General features: G+C 49.9%; 1 long non-coding RNA gene across 2 annotated transcripts in view; it reads right to left on the minus strand.

Annotated features, from left to right (window-relative positions):
• Positions 1 to 9,272, minus strand: part of LOC134473645 (uncharacterized) — a 65,837-nt gene extending 56,565 nt beyond the window's left edge. Inside the window, exons 1-3 of one of the 2 annotated variants that reach the window (XR_010043997.1) lie at positions 9,044 to 9,272; positions 8,587 to 8,677; positions 327 to 990 (exon numbers count right to left, since the gene is read on the minus strand). This is a non-coding gene — a long non-coding RNA (uncharacterized LOC134473645). Of the gene's footprint in view, positions 1 to 326; positions 991 to 8,586; positions 8,678 to 9,043 lie in introns of those variants that run through there. The other variant, XR_010043996.1, reaches the window with a different exon arrangement.
• Between the last annotated feature and the right edge of the window lie 3,032 nt (positions 9,273 to 12,304).

Genomic DNA, 12,304 nt, shown 5'->3' on the forward strand with positions numbered 1-12,304 from the left:
TGCTTTTGCAACCTTGCCATGAACATCCATGTGTGAGTTATGTGACCAGATCTCTAAAGGTAAAGGCATATGTTTTAAATTCCTGATAGGTATTAAACTATCCTTCAAATATACTGCAGTGATTTGTATTTTCGACAGCTGTATACCCAAGTGCCCATTTTCTCCTGTCTTTGTTAGCATTAGGTTTTATCACTTTAATTTTGCTAATCTGATGACACAATAATAATCCCATTATTGCTTTATGCTAATCATGACAGATGGAGTGGTTTCATGTGCTTATTGACCTTTCTTATTTATTTGTATAAGCAGCCTATTTATAAATACACTTTTCACTTTTTCTTGAGTTGTATATCTTTCTGTTACGGATTTCTAAGACCAGTTTGTCTAGTAAATGAAATTAATCCTCTGTCATAGCTATGGCAAAAATTTTTGTAATTAGCTTTTAATATGGGAGAGGTATTGGTCACCCTTAATATTATTTGGTAACTGAACACAGTGATGCTTTTTTTTATGTTTTCTGGACAGCTAGCTACCCTGAGTGAGTCCATCGTCTGGTATGGAAAATTAGTTATCTTTGAAACCTTTGGAAGAACCAGCAGATATCTGTAGACTCAAAAGCAGTTATGCCTAAAAACAACAGAAATCATAGGAAGAGCAGAAGAAGGCCAATAAACATCCCAGGTTCCCAAGGAGGAGAAAGGCAGATTCCAAAGGCAGATGTCACACTAGCTGATCCTGCGTTACTTTCCAAGTAAAATGGTGGAAAGCATCACTAAGCCAGTAGTTTGAGCCCAGTCATCAACGGGTGGCTGCAGGCCAGGAGGAAGTCATGTCAAACCCACACAGTTCCTGTCTTCATGAGGGTCACGGGACACAGGCAGAAGACTGTCACAGACTGAGGGCTTCTGAGATTCAGCAGGCATCTGGCAAAGGCTCTTGGGGTTGTCCTGTGAACAAGGGTGTCCGCCAGATCCATCGCTGCTTGAACAACTGTATCAAAGGAGACCTAATTAATGAATCAATATGAACTTAGAGGGGTCTCTGGAGACTGCAGCGCTTTCTCTGAACTTGGCCATGTCTTGTTTAATGCTTTTATCAGTGGCTCGGATAACAGCACAGCCAGCCACTATCAGATTTCTAGAGGACACCGGCTAAAAGGAAATGCTAATACGATGGCACATTGGAGCTGAGATGAGAGGAAAAAACATCGACAGCTTGAGATGGGGTGAGGAAAGGTAAGTGTAAAATCTGGTACTTTTCTGGGAGAAAGAATGTGAATAAGTAGAACGAGAGAGAGAGAGAGAGAGAGAAAGAGAGAGAGAGAGAGAGAGAGGGGAGTTAAAAGCAGTAATTTATGTGGAAAAAGACATGCAAATTCAAGATGTGCCTGATTGCTAAAGAAAAGCATTAGGTCCCCAGAGGGACTGGCTGTGTTGGGCTCTCTGCCATCCTGGTCCTGTAGAACGGTTTCCAGAGCAGGACGTTCAACCTGGGAAAGGCCCTGAGGAACATGACTCTGAGCCTCGCTGTAGCAGCAAGGGCCTGAGAACAGAGCAGACAGGTGTCTTTGGCTCCAGCCAGTGTAGGAGGCTCAGAGAATTCTCATCGGTGGGCTGCCTAGGAATCAGGGTCCACCCTGAGCTGAGAGCTGCCTGGCCACCTTCTGGTCCAGATACACTTTGCTACAGCTCTGGGATCCTATTCAAGGTCACCTAGATCTCCCCAGGTCTCCTGGAAGAGCTGGTTTCTGCCCCTCCTCACTTCCCAGTGACTAGAGGGGAGATAGCTGCTGGCCATGCCCTGGGTTGGCCTCGTCCCTTCAAGGTGGCATCTCTGGGCTTGAATTGGACCGGTAAGACTGCCAGAGGATGTCAATTGTAACAACCTTCACATTACAGTCTGGGAAGTGAAGGTCCAGGATGGGGCCTGGGAGAAGTAACAAACTCAAGGCAGCAAAATATTCTGACATCTAGCAGAGCCACCACTCAGCCTCTCTTCTTCTTATCCCTCCTCAGGTGGGGGTAGCCCTGGGAAGAGAACAGCGCTAGAGGAAACCCCTGATCTTCTCAGGCAGTCCCCTGTTCAGGCCCTGAGTGAGAGAAATATGAGGACTTTCCCAGCTCATTGAAAGCTTCATCTCCTCGAATACTAGGGACCCCTGACAGCCCTTATTCTCCAGCGGGCTTCCCTCAATCTCTATCAGGCCCCCAAGTCCCTAAATGCATGAACAAATGCAGCTTCAAGCCTGCTGCCCCGTAGTCCCTCCTGAGCCCCCAGCACCATCAAGCTCTCTGGGCACATTCTGTTCTCCTTACCTCTGTCCTGGGAGTCCCAAGGACAGGTGAGGACCAATACTGGCCCAGTGACAGAGGCCCCACTTTCTGCCTGTTCCCTTTCTCAGGGTTCTCTGAGCTCCAAAGACGGGGAGGGACACAGAACCTCCCTCTAGCAGAGTTTATTTATTTTTTATGTTTTGGTACTGGGAATCGATCTCGATCCCTTGCACTTGCCAGGCAGGCACTTACACAGCTGAGCTATATCCTCAGCCCTCTAGCAGAGTTTAGAGAGGAATCTTTTAGGGGGCTAACTGAGAAGACAGCTGACTTCTACAGAAAGCTGACCTTCTGCCTCTTGGACATCACCTCACACCATAGGAGACTATGGGCTACTCCTCCACCTGCAGAAGCAGCCTCCTGCAGGAGCCCGTCCACCCAAGGAACCCAGGCCTGGACACAGGCCCCTCTGCTGCTCGATCTGGCTCTAGGTTTGACCTCTCAGGTATGTCTGGATATGGTCATCCCTGAAGGCTGCTTGCCAGCCAGCTTCTAATTCAGTTTTAATAAGTCCAACATTATCACCGTGTACTTTCTGACCTGCTGGACAATTCCTAGCGTCCCTCCAGCTCAGCTTTCTCTGCCATGTCCACCCCGCCCCCTCCTCCAGCAGCTGCTGTCGGCTTATTGCCCCCCCCCCACCCTTCCTCTGCCTCTGTAACTCTGGTTGCAGGTCCTTGCACATTTCTGAAGTCACTTCCTGGTGGCCCTGTCCCACCTCTTTTCTAGAGAGGGATATGGGGGTTTAGGATGGTTTTTTCTTCTTTTCTTGCTCTCTAGCTTCACCAAACTTCAATTTTTCTTCTAAAAAAAGTCTTGTATTCTTTCTGCACCCAGCATCTGATATCCTGACACTGTATACTCCTGCCATTCCAAAAATCCAAATAATAAATAACCTAAATGTTAAGTGCCAGTTATACACCACGTTCGGTGTGAAATAGGCAGTATCTCATTCATTGTTTTAAAGCCCTTGTTTTAACCATGGGAAACAGACACTGCTAAGCAGTTCTACAACTTGCCTAAGATGAAGGAACTGGCCCCAGGAAAGTGACGTGATGGTGAGACTCAGCAACCACATCTGAAGGCAGCTCAGGAGTTCCGAACATTGCAAACTCCAGGCTTTCAGAAATCTTAATTATGCCAATCAGGATCTGAGTCCTAAAGATCAAAGCAACCTTTCCCTGCCAGCCCCAATCTCAGCTTCTGAGGGACCCCACCCGCAAAGCCACAATATTGCCCTACAGCAGGTGTCGGGGTTGGGCAAACAGGTTTGTTAAATTATTTTTCATGTTTGTTGAGTTTAAAATTCAGAAGGTACAGATAGTTTTTCATGAGAAAAATAATTTTATGCTCTGAATCACCCTCCCAGTGGCCCACAGACAGCTTACCCTAGTGCCCTTAGCTGGGCCATTAGCTACTGGTTGTCATCTTCCTAAGGTGGTCTTCTTCTTCTTCTTCTTCTTCTTCTTCTTCTTCTTCTTCTTCCTTCTTATTCCTCCTCCTCTTCTTTCTTCTTCCTCCATCTCCTCCTCCTCTTCCTCCTCTCCTCTTCTTCTTCTTCTTTTTCTTCTATGGCTTCATAAGATTGTGATCACCTTTAATCATGCAGAACTGTCCATGAAATGACAGTTGAAATGAAATTTTTATGTATACGTTACCACAATAAAAATTGCTGCTATTTCTTTAGTGATCTCAGCCATTTACTCTTGACTCTGAGAACTCCCAACAGGATCTGTCAAGCCTTAAAAGAAAAAAGTGCATTTTGTTGAGGTTGAGGGCCTGAGGGACCAGAGTGCTCAGTGGCCGATGAGGAGGGGAGACAGGTCAAGGAGTTCCAGCTGTGCCTTCCAAGCCCGAGGCTCCCCAGGCTCAGGATTTAGCAAGCAGTTGCTCCTCGCAGCTCAGAAGCAGACCCTGTTGCTCCATTTCCAGGCACTCCTGAGACGTGCTGCCTCTTTCCCTGAGTCTAAAAGCTGCTTGATCCCGAGTGTTCCACTCCTGAGCCTCCCCACCCTTCCCATCCTTGAGTCCCTGCTGGCTGGGCCACAGAAAAGCACATCTCAAACTTCTCAGCTTTCCACTGACTTGAACGTAGATCTGGGTCAGACATCAAGGTTCCAGAACACAGATGTCAGCCTGAAGTCCCACTGCCACCCTCCTTCCCAAGTGTGGTTTGAGTGTGCTTCAGGGCTCTAGGGATTGGCCTGGCTTCTGTTGGACATGCCCTACCCATAGCACAGAGGAGACAATGCCAACCACCCTACCTGGGACTGCAACACTGCTGCCCAAGATTCAGGTCAGAAGGCAATGTCTAAAAAGCACCTTTTATAAGCACCTTGTGTGTTATCCATTACCAATCTTCTAACCTTAAGGGTGAATGTAATGAGGCTCACAGAGGCTTTCCAGAAGTCGCACAGCCAGGACACCACATTTTCCAGTTCCTTGCTCTGTCCCAGGCCCCTGCTCATCCCACACAAAGGACTGTGAAAGGCTCCAGGCAAATAGAACAGGGGACGAGCATCCATGTCCTGTATACACAGGTGAGGAAAGCCAGCTGCTCCCCTCAGTCACTGGGAGCTCTGTCAGCAGCCCCTCTGTATGGTCTTCAGTAGCAGGTCTTTGTCCCCAAAAGGCCAGCCCAGCACACCAGTAGGAGACACTTCTCTGGGCCACACCTGTAGATGCTGAATCACTGAATCCCAGAAGGGTCTTCACGGACGGGGAAACAGCTCGGAGCAGGGCAGCTGTTTGCCCAAGGCCATACTGACTATGGCAGAGTTAGGACAACTCGGGCTCCTGCCCTCCAACCATGGGGTCACCCCCACAGCTGCACAGCCTGAAGGATGCGGTTGAGGGGATGGAAATGCGCAGGTACAGGAAATACACCATGGCTGAGATGTGCATCAACACCTATGGGAGCTTCTTCACTGCACATCCAACGTCAGAGGATGAACGTGGGACATTTGTAGGAAGATAAATGCTTCCTGGGCTGCAGTGGTAGGTGAGATAAATCAGACACAGAAGCTTCTTTTATATGAGAGACCCAAAATAGAAACAAAGAGCAAACTAAAAGATAAGTGTGTATATAGGCAGATAGGTCCTTCGTAAATGAGGGGGACCAAGAGACAAAGGGAGGAGAAAGCAAGGCAGAGAGGAGGAGAAAAAAAGGAACACTTGGGATGTGTTATTTATGGGTATGGATCCCCCACAGGGCGTGCAATCATTATATACTGCAAACATTTACTAATAAGAATAAAAACTGACAAATAAACATCGAGATATGTGAAGTCCTCAAAATTTCCCATTGCCTTGACAAAAGTTACAGGGCGATGCGTGGCCCAGCAGTTTGTTCGTCTGTACATACCCACACAAATGTTAACTTCAGACCGCCTCGGAAACACACTGCAGATGAGGTGACTTAAAGAATGGATTTCTCACAGTGCTGCAGGCTGGGAAATGTAAGGTCAAGGGCAGCGGCCTCTGCTTCCTGCGAGGATCTGCTTCACAGCGTGCACCCGGCTGCCCTCCCCCGTGGCCACCCCTGGCTTTTCCTCAGTGTGTGCGCAGAAGAGTGAGCTCTCTGGTGTCCTTTTTGGTAAAAACACCAATCCTATCAGTTCAGGACCCCACCTTTCAGATCACATTTAACCTTAATTTCTTCCTCTAAGGTTCTGTCTCCACAATGGGAATCTGGCCTTCAACACACAAATTCAGTCCCTAACAGACACATGGTGGTGTGAGACAAAGTGTGCGTATTTAAGAGAGTGCGGTATTTAACGACCACTCCCTTTATTATTAGACTGTTTCGTTTCTTACAGCATTTGTCACACATTTTAAAACTTAAGACAGAATTAACTGCAAAGTAACAGGAGGGAAGAGAGAGCATAAACCCTCAAAGCTTCACCTCCTGGTCTCACAAACCTTCTTGTCCTTGGCTCAAAGACAGCATCTCACACCCCTGCCTGAAGAGTGACAACTCAGCCAGACACGTGATGCTTCCAGACACTGGACATAGCAAGCATCCGAGGACCTGGGAGGCTCCACCTCCCTCATCTCGGGTACAACCATGCTCATTCTTATCACCTATCGAGTCCTGGGAACAAGAACTCCATGCTAGTCCCTGAGGCTGCAGGTCCGGGAAGGACCTTACCTATGACAACTCCCACCGTGCAGTGGAAGGAGCTCTGGTCAGTCTGCACCCTCCCTCTGGTCCCCCTCCAGAGCTGGCAGAGCAAGGGAACTGTGTGCTAGGTGTGGGTCATTTTCTGGAGGCCTGGCCAGCAGCAGGCACATCGTAGTAATGAAGGGAAATCAATGTCTCATTTGTCTCAGGACTCAGACTCTCCATCCCTTAGAGAGGAGCAATCCACAGCCATGACATCTTCTTGCTCAGAGTGGAACCTATTTTCTGTGACAGATCCTGACAGTCCCCAGTGTGACAAGGCCTGCTGTCCATGAGCTGCCTCCAGGATCTGGAAGGGCATCCCCCACCCTCCAGCCCCGAACACACAGGGTAATTTCCACCACTGGGCCCCCTCCCCCACGCCCAGAAGCTCTGGGTGAGCTTGGCAGCTGGAGTCCCAAGGAGAGGCTGAATCCATCACTGGGGTCAACACGGGCCTGGGGTATGTGTTAAGACAAGAAAACCAATCAGAGCTGAAAATGAGAGACAGCAAAGGTGTGAAGCAGGGATGGAGACTGCCAGACGGGCTCCGGGCGCTGACAGAGGGCTGCCGCACATCTGCCTCCAGCCCCTGTGCACCCCGATGCAGCGTCTCTGGGAAGTGGGTGGCACTGGGTGCCAAGGCCTGCCTCTCTCGGCCTAGAGCAAGCCCCAGGCGAGAGTGTAAGAAGGAGATACGTGAGGCAGGAGCATTTTTCCTCTCTGTCTCTCTCTCTCTCTCTTTGTTTTTGGTGGGGGGAGATTTTTTGTTCTTGACACAGGCTCTCACTATGTAGTTCCAAGCTGGCTTTGAGCTCCCTGCAGTCCTCCTGCCTCAGCCTGCCAGATGCTGGGATTCCATGTGTGTGCCACCATTCCCAGCTCCATTTGTCGGTTCTTATCAAAGCACTCACCAAAGCTGACCCAGATGTCTCCTTTTGGAGAACAACATTTCCTCGCGAGGAATGGTCTGAGACATGGATTCTCCCTCCACGGCCCTTTCCCTGCCACAGCTGGAGTGGACAGACATGTCCTGTGGGAGGTACCGGGTCCAGAGCCAGGGTCCTAACGCCAACCAAGCACACGTTTCTAGGCTTAAGCAAGAAGCTTCCAGGGGAGCTCAGAGCTGAATGTGGCTGAGGGGTGAGGCTGGCACCTAAGGGGTATGCAGCAGGAAATAGGGCAAAGGTAAGGTGGAGACTGGCGGATGGGCAGGGTGAGAGGGTAGCTGGTGGGCAGGACAAGGAAAACACGAGGAGCAGGAAGGGCCAGGCTTGCTGAACAGCGACTGTGTGGGCACTGGCCAGAGCTGCACTTGGGACCTCAGACCCAGGCTGAGCCCTCATCTTGGCCCTGCCCAGACCTCCTGACAAGAGAGCAGGGCCTGATGGCTGGTCACGACCAACAAGGTGGCTGCTAGGTCTCAAGTGAAGAAAGCACAGGTCTGGGTGAGGCACTGCCCTGCCTCCCTCTGCCTCGCAGCCTCCTCGATGAACAGAATTGCTCCACTGGCCTCGGGCTCTCAGCAAAGCCCCAGAGAGGCTCAGCAGCCTCTCTATTAACACACAAACTGGTAGCCGGGCCTCTGCTGACACTGGGGTTAATTAAATCCATCTCCCCATCAATTCTCATTCAAGTACTATTGACGGCCATTAGATGGGTGACAGAGTGACGAGGAAACAGTAATAGACTCGTCTTAACCCTCACTGAGTAGAGAGGGGGGTCTGCTGCCGTCTTCCTGCCACCATCCTCCTAGCTCATCCCCTGGGGAGGGATGGTCTGGGCTCAGCCCAGGCTGCCCCCCAACCCTGCCTGCAAGCCAGGCTCACCCCACCTCAGTCCACTTTGCAAGCTCTTCCTGGTGTGTCCTCCACACTGAGTTTGACCGGCAGAGAAGGTCTAGGGAGGACCTGGGTGCCTGTTCCCCTAAGTCAAGGCCATCCAAGTCTCCTTTTTCCCAGAGCTTCAACCTACACCTGCTCCCATAACCATGAGGTCCCTGCCACCCTTCCCCCTGCAGCTGATAAGACAACAGCCCTCCCAGAGACAGTCACACCCGAATCCCTGCTGCCTGGGATCGCGTTAACTCACCTGGTAAAAGAGGCTTCACAGATGTGACCGAGGACCTTGGATAGGAGGGTCATTCTGATTGTTCAGGCGAACCAGGTGGAATCCCAGAGTCCTTCCAAGAGAGGGAGGGAAATGAGAGTGAGAACAGAACACCAGGGGAAGCACCAGGAGTGATGTGGAAAAGATTGGAGGTGCCAGCGTCCGCTCTGGGGAGGGAGGAGCTGAGGTGTACTTCTCTAGACACAGGAGAAGTTAAGGAGACTGATTCTCCCTTAGGGGCTCCATGCAGGAAAGAGCCCTGTCAACACCTTCGTTTTAATCCCATCGAGACCCACAGCAGACTTCCAACCTCCAAAGCCAGAAAGCCATAGTCTGGTGGTTTAAAGCCACCAAGTCTGTAGCAATTTGTTGCAACAACAGGATACTAACACAGCCCTTATGCACATTCTATGCTCTGACCACATGCACACGGCGATACCTTGTAGCTGGGGAAGTCATCCAATTTCACATCTCCCTGCTTCTCTATGTCCATGTTGTCACCTGGGGAGCCACGCCTGGCCAGCTGTCAATATCTAGCTCTGACATTATCCAGCACCTTCTTCTGCAGCATCTTCTCCATAGGACAGCTGCCACTCCGCAGGATCCACTGCGCATCCTGCAGGAGGGGATCAAGTTGCCCACACTGTGCCCAGCACGTGCCGAGCTCTCTGCTGTCTGCCTCCTTGACACCCTGGAGTTCTAGGCACAGGAAATAGCCCAAGAAAGCATGAAAGTGTGAGACAGCTATTTCTGGAAGCACAGAGACAACCAGGGCTCTACTGAACAGAACATCTGAATTTCTACTAGGAGCTGTGGGCTGTCAGAGAAAACCATACTGGTGTGTGCTCAGAGCAATTACACTTGAAATATGGAGAATGGATAGGAAGGGAACAGGAATGGAAGCCCAGAGAGCAATTGGGAAGCTTTTGCAGTGACCTAGAGGAGACATGAGACACACAGCAGATAGAGAATTTATATATGACTCTCCACGCCTGGGGCTCTGAAAAGTATGGTCTTCTTTGATTTTTCTCTCCAGCCTTTATCCAATCTGAATCTGGTGTATCAGATCCACATGGTGGCTGTCAAGCTCAATCAGGAAATGTGAGGTCATCGGTGACATCAGTGACAGGGAAACAAGCAAAGTACCTACCGCAGGGCAAAGCTGGTGTCCATGGAAATAAGGACAGTGGTACTCGGTTCCTCCTGCCCATGCTGCCACAGCCCCCAGGAGCCCTCGATAGAGGTCTGCAAGGCAAAGAATAGGACCAGACCGGACTCCTCCTCTCTCTTCCTGGCAAGGTACCAGGCCCAGATGGGTCAGGGACAAGAGCAGCAGGGGCTTCATGGAATTTGTGGCAGGTTTTCTGTAGAATAACATGGTACTGAGCCTGGTGGCGGTTCCAGAGCACAGCCAGGTGCCAGTGAGGAGGGAGGACATTGTCCGTGGCATGGAGACAGCTAGATCGTGTACCCACGAACAGTTTGTGAACAAATTTAACCACAGCTCCATGGTGCCACCCATCCGTAAGTATCAAGGTTATAAGGTGAGAACATTGGCCTGGGGAAGAGGCTAGAAGTTCTGCACATCCAAGGAATGAGACAGTGGCTTAATCAGGGGAACCAAATATATACCCAGTGCACCTTTAGTGCTTTCACCTAGTGGACGAGTCAAACACACAGCCTGCAATGTAAGCAGTAAGGGAGTGTAAGCACCAGTAGGCCACATAATCACTCAAGGCAGAGAACAAAGCCCAGCCAAAATACCCAGAGAGTTCCTGGCTCAGAACACTTGAAGACACACACACCCACCAACCCCAACTCGAGTTATAAGACCAGCCAGCAAAGCTGACTTTAAAGACATGGACTCTTACCAAGACTCATGCTCAAGGGAGATGGAAGCCTTCAAATATTTAGATCTCCAGTGAAAAACAAAGAAACTCAATATTCACTTCAGTCCCCTGAAGATTACTATCAATTCTTCCGATACATCCAGAAAGTGTGGTGTAACTCTTACCCCAACACAGCCATCCCTGGTCCCTGCCAAGGAGAACACCCGACTTCACTCTCTCTGCCCTGGTTCAGAAGCGGGCAATGTCTGTCTTGCTCTTAGCCCTGCCCCGTGGACCCTTATACAGATCCCTCCACCCTTACCCTTTATTGAGATAAACACGGATTAGAAGGAAGACAAATGTAGAGCGTGAAAACCCTTTAATTATAACCACCATGAGGCCACGGTTGGTTCTTTTCACATCTAAAATTCCAGTTAGCTGATGGAATGGTCCAAACCCTCATCCCAGACAGACACCTTGGAAGGCACTGCTGCTGACCTGCTCCGTACACTGGGACATTTTCCAGGGATTCCTTGCCTCTACTTCCTCTGCCTCTGTTACCCAGCATCTTCTTGACTGACATGACCAAACCTGACACTTTGAGCCCTCTTCACTGTTCAGAGTCATAGAAGAAGCTGAGCAGAGGCTGTCTCCATGTCTGCTTCAGTGAAATGGTTATGATCCAAAGTAGACACATTCTTCTTTAAATCACTAGGCCTCTGGGCTGGCAGAACCCAGGAACAGGAATCAAGTTAACAAGCAGAGCCCCTGTGGTGGCAGTGGGAGGTGTCCTACGTGTTTCCATTGTGAGTGTCTGAACCCAAGCAGTCTGGCTGGGAGGAAACACTGCGGCAGCAGGCGCAGGCTGGACACCCTTGGCACACACTCTAGGGCAGTTGTCCAGGCTCCCTGAGAAGAGGAGCAGGGCAGCACCATGGTGGAGGCGTCACAACTGTCAAGCCAGCTGCTTCCAGAAGAGAGTTGCGTGGATTCACCTGCACAGAGAAAGGAAGTCCTCTGTCAGACATGGTCCTATGTAGGGGACAGTGTACTTGAACACTGTCTGACTCTCCTGGAGAGTTCAGGACCTTCAAAAAAGTCTGTTAAGAAGGGAAGGCATAAACTCAAGCAAGAAGCTGTTGCAGAAATGGCAAGTGACAAATCCCCTCTCATTACGTAACAGTCCAGAAAGGGAACCCACCATCAGGCAGCTGGCTGGCCTGCTAGGGGGAAGGTGCTCTTTCTAGGACCACTGTGCCTTCAAGGTGTCTCTCAGTAGTTGTCCGCTCAGCCTTTGTAAGACGTTCAAGTCACAGATCCTACATGGGACCTTAATCCTTGTCCCCATAGCCCTTCATCCAAGAACTACTTTAGGTCACCTTGTTCAGCTAAGTCAGCACCTCCCCCAGAGCTGGGCCTTTGGGCTTTGGGTCTTCATTCTAAGATCTCCATCTATAGATTCTGTCACTAATCACAGAATCTTACTCCCTCCAAATCCATGTCCAACTGGTCACATCTTTATCTCCGACCACACATGTACATAGATATTCATTTTAGACCACAAGTTCTCCCAGACAGATAAAATGAGTTGCCCAGTGCCCTGCCCTTTAGGAAGATGTCCCCCCATCAACTCCCCCTGGTCTCTAAGAGTTTATCTTAAGCAGACCTAGAGATGCCAAGCAGTCTCTGTACAGCGGATACTCCCATGTTGTCTAGAAGGATACACAGTCTTCGGATCTTCGTCAGTGAGTCACGAGGAGAAGTGAGGGACAGTGTACAATGTGACAGGCTCACTGTGTTGGACAAGTCCTCATACGATGTACATGTGCTCATAGAGCTGCTTTTGTAATATTACATTATGTAGGACTTCA

Source organism: Cavia porcellus, unplaced genomic scaffold (assembly GCF_034190915.1).
Source record: "Cavia porcellus strain 051 isolate PalLab524CR breed Dunkin Hartley unplaced genomic scaffold, mCavPor4.1 scaffold_28, whole genome shotgun sequence".
NCBI classification, from domain to species: domain Eukaryota; kingdom Metazoa; phylum Chordata; class Mammalia; order Rodentia; family Caviidae; genus Cavia; species Cavia porcellus.